A 10,198-nucleotide genomic window follows, 5' to 3' on the forward strand; every position below is an offset into this window, starting at 1 on the left:
GTATTAAAAAAAACACATTTAGGGCAAAAATCTTAATTTTGCAGCCTTGTCTGCATCTGTACGTGTGAGATACACCCTTTAGATTCTGTTGTTCTATTCTGCTATTAAAAAAACACCCATTTTGGGCAAGATCCTAAATTTGAGAAATAAGAGGAGAGCGTCCAATAAGGGACGTGGCCCCGGTCGTGGTGTGCTGGTGGAGCTCCTGTTGCAGGGAGAGGACGTGTGCCAGCTACACGCACAAGTGAAACACCTTCCTCAAGTGCGAGTAGGCGACAGAACCTTCAGCGGTATTTGGTCGGGCCTTATGCAGCTCTACGAATGGTGAGGCCAGAACAAGAACAGGCGATAGTAGATTGGCTTGCTGACAGTGCCTCCAGTTCCTTCACATTGTCTCCCACCCAGTCTCCTGCTGAAAGATCAGAGTTGGCACCTGCAGCCGATGTCCATCAGTCTTTCACCTCACCCCCTTGCAAATCAGCCAAGCAGTCTGAGCCCCAAGTCATGCAGCAGTCTCTTCTGCTTTTTGATGACTCTGTTAGCAGGGTTTCCCAGGGCCATCCACCTAGCCCTGCCCCAGAAGTGGAAGAGATTGTGTACACCGATGCCCAACCACTTATGTTTCAAGATGAGTACATGGGGAGGACAATCGCAGCATGTCTCGGATGATGACGACGACACACAGGTGCCAACTGCTAGGGCTTTCGAAAGTGTGCAGACCGACAAGGAGGGCAGGGGTGAAGACTGGGTGGAAGATGATGTGGAGGACGATGAGGTCCTCGACCCCACATGGAATCAAGGTCACGCGAGTGACCTGTATAGTTCGTAGGAAGAGGCGGTGGTCGCACAGAGCCACCAGCACAGCAGAAGAGGGAGCAGGGTGCAAAAGCGGACAGGCCATCCTCTAGACAGTACGCCTGCTACTGCCCACCGCAGCAAGGGACACCAAAGCCAGCTCCAAGGAGTTCCCTGGAGTGGCAGTTCTTCAGACAATGTGCTGACGACAAGACATGAGTGGTTTGCACGCTGTGCAATCAGAGCCTGAAGCGAGGCATAAACTTTCTCAACCTGAGCACAGGGGCGGACTGACCAGTCGGGCACTTCGGACTTTGTCCGAGGGCCCGGCTGGGATGGGGGCCCGCTGCAGCCGTGCTAAAGAGCTATTTTTCACCACGTATTTCACGTTCCCGCGTCACGTGACCTCCCAGGAGCCCATTAGAGGCTTTTTCTAGTTGGAGGAGGCTAAAAGACCTTTCATGATGTCACTACCATGTGATCCTGTGTGGGCGGAGTCAGTCTCCAGGCTGTTCAGCGGGAGGAGGTAAAGGACCTGTGATGATGTCACGACCATCTGATCCTGTGTGGGAGGAGTCAGGCTCACAGGCTGTGCATTTGAAGGAGGTAAAGGACCTGTGATGATGTCACGACCATCTAAACCTGTGTGGGAGTAGTCAGGCTCACAGGCTTTGCATTTGAAGGAGGTAAAGGACCTGTGATGATGTTGCGACCCTGTGATCCTATATGGGCGAGGTCAAGCGGATCACAGATCCCTAGAGTAGAGTCGCTGCTGGTAAGTGTGATGTCACCCAAGGAGGTGGAGACTGGTAGTCTAATGGGCCTCTTTCTAACAACTCCAGTCTGCCTCCCCCATACATGCCGTGTAAAGAAATGCAGGTTGAGGTATGTGTGTAGTCTCCACCATTTTCTGTCATTAACCCCTTCACTACCAGCTCTCTGCTCTTGAATTACCTCCTATTCCTTATTAACACCAGGAGGCGGTTAAAGGGGGTTCTCTGAGCACACACGTCCTGGGAGTATTATTTCTATACTGAGTAATGGACTTACTCAGCCTGAGGCGGGTCCTGCTCCTGAGTGTGTCCTCCTGTCCCTTACCTCATCCTAGTGGTGGTCCCAGCCCTTCTGTACCTTGCTGCCTCCATTACAGCACCTGCGTTACAGTGTGTCAGCACACAGAGAGCCCTGAATACAACCTGCTGTCTCCATCTAGCATAAGCTTTTCCAGGGTGAGATCCACCTGAAGCTGCTCGGTTCTTTCTTTCAGCCAGATGTTTTCTGGGATCTGTCTACAGACGAGCTGTCTGGACCGTACTCTGTGAGAGTCTGTCCCTGTGTGTGTGTCACCATCTCCATGCCCACAGTGTTCCTATGTTTTGATGCAGCTGCATCAGGACATTCTGTGTGGAGCAAGAAGAAGGAAGAGGAGGCAGCGCCGCCAGCATGGGGTCCATGGGAGTGAGACAGGGAGGCACACTAAGGACGTAGGTAACACTACCACATTATCAGCACTAGTGTTATCTGTAGTTTTACATAGGACTGCAGGTAACACTACCACATTATCTACACTAGTATTATCTGTAGTTTTACATAGAACTGCAGATAACACTACCACATTATTAGGACTAGTGTTATCTGTGGTTTTACATGGGAACGGAAGGTAACACTACCACATTATCAGGACTAGTGTTGTCTGTGTTTTTACATAGGACTGCAGGTAACACTACTACATTTTCTGTACTCAGATAGTCATCACTGTTTTATCTGTGTTGTCACATAGAACTGCAGGGGACATCTACTATATTATCTGTACTCAGAGAGTTATCACTGTATAGGGGGGCCCACTGAGACTTTATCGCCCAAAGGCCCACATGAGCCTGGAGCCGACACGGTGCAATATGTGGGTGTGGGTGTGGCTTGAGGGTGGGCGGGGACACAGGGGCCCCATAATCTCTTATTGCCCGGGGGCCCCATGAGTTGTCAGTCCGCCCCTGCCTGAGCACAACCTGCATGACCAGGCATCTAAGTGCAAAGCATGAGCTGCGGTAGAGTAGACACCTCAAAAACCAAGAAAGGTCTCTGGTTCCTCCTGCTTCCTCTTCTGCTGCAGTCTCGGCCTCTTCATCCACCTCTGGAGTTACAGTGCCACCTGCCACCCCGCAAACAGAGGATCTGCCAGCAACACCACCATCTGGGTCACCAAGCATCTCCACAATGTCCCATGGAAGCGTTCAGCTCTCCATCTCCCAAACACTAGAGCAGAAGAGGAAGTACCCGCCTACCCATCTGCGATCCCTGGCCCTGAATGCCAGCATTTCTAAATTACTGGCCTTTGAAATGCTGTCATTACGTCTGGTGGAGACGGAGAGTTTTAAAAGCCTTATGGTGGTGGCTGTCCCACAGTACGTCGTGCCCAGCCGCCACTTCTTTTCCAGGCGTGCCATCCCTTCCCTGCACAACCAAGTGGGGGACAAAATCAGGTGTGCACTGCGCAACGCCATCTGTGGCAAGGTGCACCTCACTACGGATACGTGGACCAGTAAGCACGGTCAGGGACATTATATTTCCATAACAGCACACTGGGTAAATGCAGTGGCGGCTGGGTCTGAGGCGGATAGCAGTTTCGCACATGTCCTTCCACCACCGAGGATTGCAGGGCGCTTCAGTTTGCCTCCTGTTGCTTCCTCCTCCTACTCCGCTTCCTAATCCTCTACCGACTCATCATCCGGTCAGCGTAACTCCTTCACCACCAACATCAGCACAGCCAGGGGTAAACGACAACAGGCAGTTTTAAAACTTATCTGTTTGGGGGACAAACCCCACACCGCGCAGGAGCTGTGGATGGGCCTTGAACAACAGACCGATGAGTGGTTGGTGCTTGCCAGTGAGCCCCATGCCTGGCCTGGTGGTGTGTGGTAATAGGCGAAATCTCGTAGCAGCTCTGGGACTAGCCTGTTTAATGCACATTTGTAGTTTTCCACTAGGTGAATGTGGGCACTACACAAGGGTCAATTGGGCCACGTCGTACTCCACCTCCTATGAAACAGTGGCAGCGTATTTCACAGTACATTTTTTTGCATTTTAATGTGTATTTAATGTGTATTTTTCCCTGTGATATGTGCAGCAGGCTTATTAGAGTGTAGTTAGGCATCCTAGGCACTAGGGGGAGCCAGTGAACACTTAGTATAAATACTTAGACCCAGACAGGGAGGAGTTGGTCTGTAGTCAGGAGTCTGTGGAGACAGAAGTGAGAAGGCACCAGCCAGAGATATGCTGAGGGCCTCCTCCTGACATGTAGCTAGATAGTCCAGGCTTCTAGTTGCAACCAGGAGGCTATTGGGAAGAAGTCAGCCTGCCTGTAGAACATGAGCCATAGTTAGCTCAGAAGATTTACCCCAAGAGAAGAGTTGCCTCCTGGGAGAAAACCTGCAGTTCCCACAAGCCAAGCAGAGCCAGTGTTTCCAGCTAGTACAAGTAAGCTGAAGGGCAGAAGGAGTAGAAATGTAAAGCAAGGATGAATACCTGAGGAAGATTGTTTACCAAGGATAAAAGCCAGCATTGAGGTATCCGGGCCTTGGGATAAAAACCAGACAGGAGTTCTAAGGACCAGTGTACACTATTTCTGAGGAGAAGGTACAGCCTGATTCTGAGTGTGTTGTTGTTTACCCTCTGAGTATCTTGCAAGGAACAGTATACCTGCCATAATTGTGAAAGCCTGCTTGTGAAGTGTATCTGATATGTGGAACTGAATTTACATCCAACTGTACAAAGTTGAACTGTTGCTAGTAAAGGAAAAGTTTGGTTCACCATAACACAGTGTTCCTCATTTACTACAACTATAAATCGGTGTGCCACCGTTACAGGCACTGGCGTCACGTTTCTTAAAGGGACCTTGCCCCAGGCACATTAAACACCTGCAACATCCAGGGCACCTCATCCACCATCAGGCCTGGTCCCTAAATACAGAGTGTGCCCCAGAGGTCTACTGTGCCAGCCTCTCCTTCACTGCTGTACGCCTGCCCAGGGTTTTTCTACAGAACTGTGAGTAACCCTCGCTTGCCATTAACCGTGACCTCACAATCGCAATACCCTGCTGGTCTGGCATGCTGCACATCCCTTGCCTGGTGCATGTGCTGAATTTGGTGGTGCAGAGATTCCTTAAAAATTACCCCGATATGTCAGAGCTGCTGCAGAAAGTGCGGGCCGTCTGTGTGCGCTTTCGGCGTTCTCACCCTGCTGCTGCTCGCCTGTCAGCTCTGCAGCGTAACTTCGGCCTTTCCGCTCACCGCCTCATATGCGACATGCCTACAAGGTGTAACTCCACCTTGCACATGCTGGCCAGACTGTGCGAGCAGCAGCAGGCGATAGTGGAGTTTCAGCTGCAGCACGCACGGGTGAGTCACTCTGCGGAACAGCACCACTTCACCACCAATGACTGGGCCTCCATGCGAGACCTGTGTTCCTTGTTGCGCTGTTTCGAGTACTCCACCAACATGGCCTGTGCCGATAACGCTGTTCTCAGCGTTACTATCCCACTTCTATGCCTCCTTGAAAAAACGCTGCTGGTGATGATGGAAGAGGATGTGGCAAAGGAGGAGGAGGAAGAGGGATCATTTCATAGGGTTTCCGGCCAGTCATTCACAAGTGGCTCCGAGGGTGGGTTCCTGCACCCAAAAACGCCAGGTACACAATTGTCCAGCCAGGTCACAGTTTTGGAGGATGAGGAGGAGGAGATGGAGGATGAGGAACCATGTTCACAGCAGGGTGGAACCCATACCAGCTCATGGCCATCACTGGTGTGTGGCTGGGGGGATACAGAGGACACAGACGATACACCTCCCACAGAGGACAGCTATTCGTTGCCTCTGGGCAGCCTGGCACACATGAGCGATTACATGCTGCAGTGTCTCCGCAATGACCGCCGAGTTGCCCACATTCTAACTTGTGCTGATTACTGGGTGGCCACGCTGCTGGATCCCCGTTACAAGGACAACGTACCGTCCTTAATTCCCTCACTGGAGCGTGATCGCAAGATGCGCGAGTACAAGCTCACGCTGGTAGACGTGCTGCCGGTGGCATTCCCACCTGACAGCGGGGGCACAGTGGAAGCACAAGGCGAAGGCAGAGGATGAGAAAGAGGTCGCCAACGCAGCTGGGGCACCACCAGCAGCTCAGAAGGCAGGGTTAACATGGCCAAAATGTGGAAAAGCTTTATCAGCACGCCACAACAACCAGCACCATTAGCTGATATGGAACGTCTTAGCAGGAGGCAGCATTTCACCAACATGGTGGAGCAGTATGTGTGCACACGCCTACACGTACTGAATGACGGGTCTGCCCCCTTCAACTTTTGGGTCTCCAAATTGGGCACATGGCCTGAGCTTGCCCTTTACGCCTTGGAGGTGCTGGCCTGCCCTGCAGCCAGTGTATTATCTGAACGTGTGTTTAGCATGGCAGGGGGCGTTATCACAGACAAGCGCAGCCGTCTGTCCACAGCCAATGTGGAAAAGCTCACGTTCATTAAAATGAACCAGGCATGGATCCCACAGGACTTGTCTGTACCGTGTGCAGAATAGACATATATACCGGCCTTAACCAGCCATTGTTATACTACAGCGCAATTGTTCATTCTTGTATTTTGGATATTTCACACTCTTTTGGAGTGTACCCTAATTTAAAAAATAATAATAAATGAAAACCAAAAACCAGTGTTGGCTACCTCATCCTCCTCCACCGCTGCTTCCACCTACACCGCTACGTCCACCGCCTTCTCAAACTCCTACTCCATATGGACCTTAACCTCATAAATCTATTTTTTTCTGGTAAAATTCACCAATTTTTGGGTGTGATATACCACTGCTATACCTAGTAGACATGTAAAAAAAATCATTAATTTTTCTGTTAAATTTTCGGGTGATATTCTTAAATTTTTGAGTGTGATATACCACTGCTATACCTAGTAGACAGGTAAAAAAAAAAAATCACAAATTTGTCTGTTACATTTTTGGGTGTGATATACCACTGCTATACCTAGTAGACAGGTAAAAAAAAAAATCACAAATTTGTCTGTTACATTTTCAGGTGAAATTCACTAATTTTTGGGTGTGATATACCACTGCTATACCTAGTAGACATGTAAAAAAAATCATTAATTTGTCTGTTAAATTTTCGGGTAATATTCACCAATTTTTGAGTGTGATATACCACTGCTATACCTAGTAGACAGGTATTAAAAATTCACTAATTTGTCTGTTACATTTTCGGGTGAAATTCAGCAATTTTTGGGTGTGATATAGTGGGAATTTTACTTACGTAATTATACTTTCTTCGAGTCCGAATGCAGCACAGAAGGGATATTTCCGTCCCAGTACTCCATTCTAGGACCACCCACCTAGAAATAATCCAATAATAAATCAATTAACCAGATTGAACACCCCTTAGGCATCCCTATATGAGGAACCAGCATACTGCAGCAATTCGTGTAATAACATAGACCAAACTCATGCAAGTAAAAAAAAAAAATAAATATTGGGAGGGTTAGTGTGCTGCCTTCGGACTCAAAGAAAGTATAATTACGCAAGTAAAATTCCCACTTTCTTTTTCGTCCTACAGCAGCACAGAAGGGATCTATATAGAAATCAAAGGGGGGATAGCTCGCTTTTACTGCTGACAATACTGCTGTGCTGAAGGCTGAGTCCCTGGTTTGCGTGTCAAGCCTATAATGCCGAACAAACGTTGAAGATGACGTCCAAGAGGCTGCATTGCAAATGTCCAAAAGATGAAGTTGTGTCTCTGCCCAAGACGTGGAAGTAGGTAGAATGTGCTCTTAAGGGAATAGGCGTCTCTTTACCTTCTAAAATATAGGCCTTCGAGATCGCAGTCTTTATCCATCGACCCAGAGTGTCCTTTGAAGCCTTCATACCTTTTCTTGGACCGGAGAATAAAACGAAAAAATGTTCTTCTTTAAAAAAAAAAATTTACCCTCTCAAGATAGCAAATTTATGTTCTACGAACATCTAGAGTATGGAATCTTTTTTCTTCTTCAGACTCTGGCTCCGGGTAAAAGACTGGAAGAACCGACTCTCTATTAATGTTATTAGCGGAAGCAACTTTTGGTATGAAAGATGTTACAGTTCTAATTCGGACACCATTAGGTTCAATCTTTAGATACGGCTCGAGGATAATGCTTGTAACTCCCCTAGTCTCTTAGCACATGTGATAGCAATGAGAAAAATTATCTTGTAGGATAACCAACTGAGATCTATATCAGATATAGGTTTGAAGGGAGAGACCGTAAGTCTGTTCAGAACCAATGCCAAATCCCAGATGGGTACAGGTGGTCTAACGGATGGTCTCAACTTCTTTAGGGCTTTAAAGAATCTTGCTATTAATGCATCTCCTGCATATAGGCCATCTGTCAAAGCATTAATTGCAGTCATGTGGACCCTGAAAGTATTAGGTTTTAATCCCTTTTGGTGTCCCTCTTGCAAGTATTGCAGAATAGAATTGACAGATATTTGTAATTCTTTTTGTTGTAACCGCGATGAAAATTTCTTCCATAACTTGTTGTACGCAATATTTGTAGATTGCTTCTTGGAAGATAATAAAGTGGTTATGGCCTCATCTGATAAGCCTCTTTCTCTTAGTCTTTCCCTCTCAGGTACCAGGCAGTTAAATGTAGCTTGTTCAGCTGAGGATGGTAGAGGTCTCCCTGTAGAAGAAGATCCGGATACAGAGGCAAAGTCCAGTGATCGCTTTTCGATAGCTGAGACAAGACAGGAAACCAAGCCCTGCGAGGCCAATATGGGGCTATCAGTATCACTTCTGGTGCTTCCTTGGTCAATTTGTTTATGATCTGAGGTAATAGCGGTGTGGGAGGTGTGAGACAGTGACAGGTCTTACGCAGGTTGGAGGCAAGGAAGGGGTGGATAGTGCGGTCCACGCCCCTATTCCACCACAGTTGAGACCAGCTGGATGTAGTCAGGCTGGCATAAAGCACCTCCCAGGGTGTCAGAAAGGGGGAAGTGTGGAACCTCTAGACAGATGCCTGGAGGCTCTGTCTGTGTGGTCTCAACTGGGCAAGGCTGAGGGACCACAAGGCTGGGAGATAGCCTGGAGGTGGGGGACAAAGCGACGCCTGCGAGGGTCGCAGGGCTATAGTCAGGTGGACTATTAGGCCCCAATCCCCCACAAGAGACATTGGTCTGGTGGACAGAGGCCTGGAGGCTCTGTCTGGGTGGTCTCAGCTGGGCAAGGCTGAGGGACCACGAGGCTGGGAGATAGCCTGGAGTTGGGGGACGCAGCAACGCCTAGGAGGGTCCCAGGGCCATAGTCAGACAGACTACTGAGCCCCAATCCCCTACAAGAAACAGTGAACTAGAGACAGTGGGCATACTGTGCTCTGTACAGCCAGGAGGCTGTGGGACATTGGCTGACAAAGCCGCACGAGTTCACAGGTTGTGAACTGTAACTTAGGTGAGTCAGGAAACTGTTTGGACATTATATCCGTGTCTGGTGAAGTAACCTGTGAGAATGACCCTTGGAGAAGAGCTAACCTCCCACAGAGGATATAGGTAAACAAACTTGTGACTCCAATTGAAAGAAAAGGCATCCAGACAGTCGGGTCTGTCTGTTCTCCTGAGTGAACAAAACTTCAATGCTTTCTTGTTGTTCCTCATTGCAAACAGATCCCATTCTGGACAACCCCATCTGTCCACTATTTGATGCAAGTATTTGAGGTTCAAAGCCCATTCTCCCGGGGACACTCTTTCTCGACTGAGACGGTCCGCTGTGATATTGTCGGATCCTCTGATGTGAACTGCCATTAAACTGTGTAGCATCGGTTCTGCCCAAGCCATGATTCTGCTGCAAATGGCCTGGAGAGACAGGCAAGAGTTCCTCCTTGTTTGTTCACATAAAACGCTGACGTAGCATTGTCCATCTGCAGGAGAACTGCCTTGTTGTGGAGATAAGGCTCGAAATGTTGCAGGGCTAACTGAATCGCTTTCAGTTCCCTGAAGTTCAAGGATCTTTTCATTATGGCTGCTGACCATTCCCTTTGAATCCACCGATCTCCCATGTGCGCACCCCATCCTTTGCGAGAACCGTCTGTGGTTATTACCACTTTTTACATAAAGCGAAAATCCCGACCCTTCAGAAGATTTTCTTCCTTTTTCGAGTTGCACATGATATCTTCATCGTGGATGTTAAAGATTTGGGATTCTTGTCCCAACAATACAGGGAGTGCAGAATTATTAGGCAAGTTGTATTTTTGAGGATTAATTTTATTATTGAACAACAACCATGTTCTCAATGAACCCAAAAAACTCATTAATATCAAAGCTGAATATTTTTAGTAGTTTTTAGTTTGTTTTTAGTTTTAGCTATTTTAGGGGGATATCTG

The sequence above is a fragment of the Bufo bufo genome, chromosome 6, assembly GCF_905171765.1.
Source record: "Bufo bufo chromosome 6, aBufBuf1.1, whole genome shotgun sequence".
Taxonomy (NCBI): Eukaryota; Metazoa; Chordata; class Amphibia; order Anura; family Bufonidae; genus Bufo; species Bufo bufo.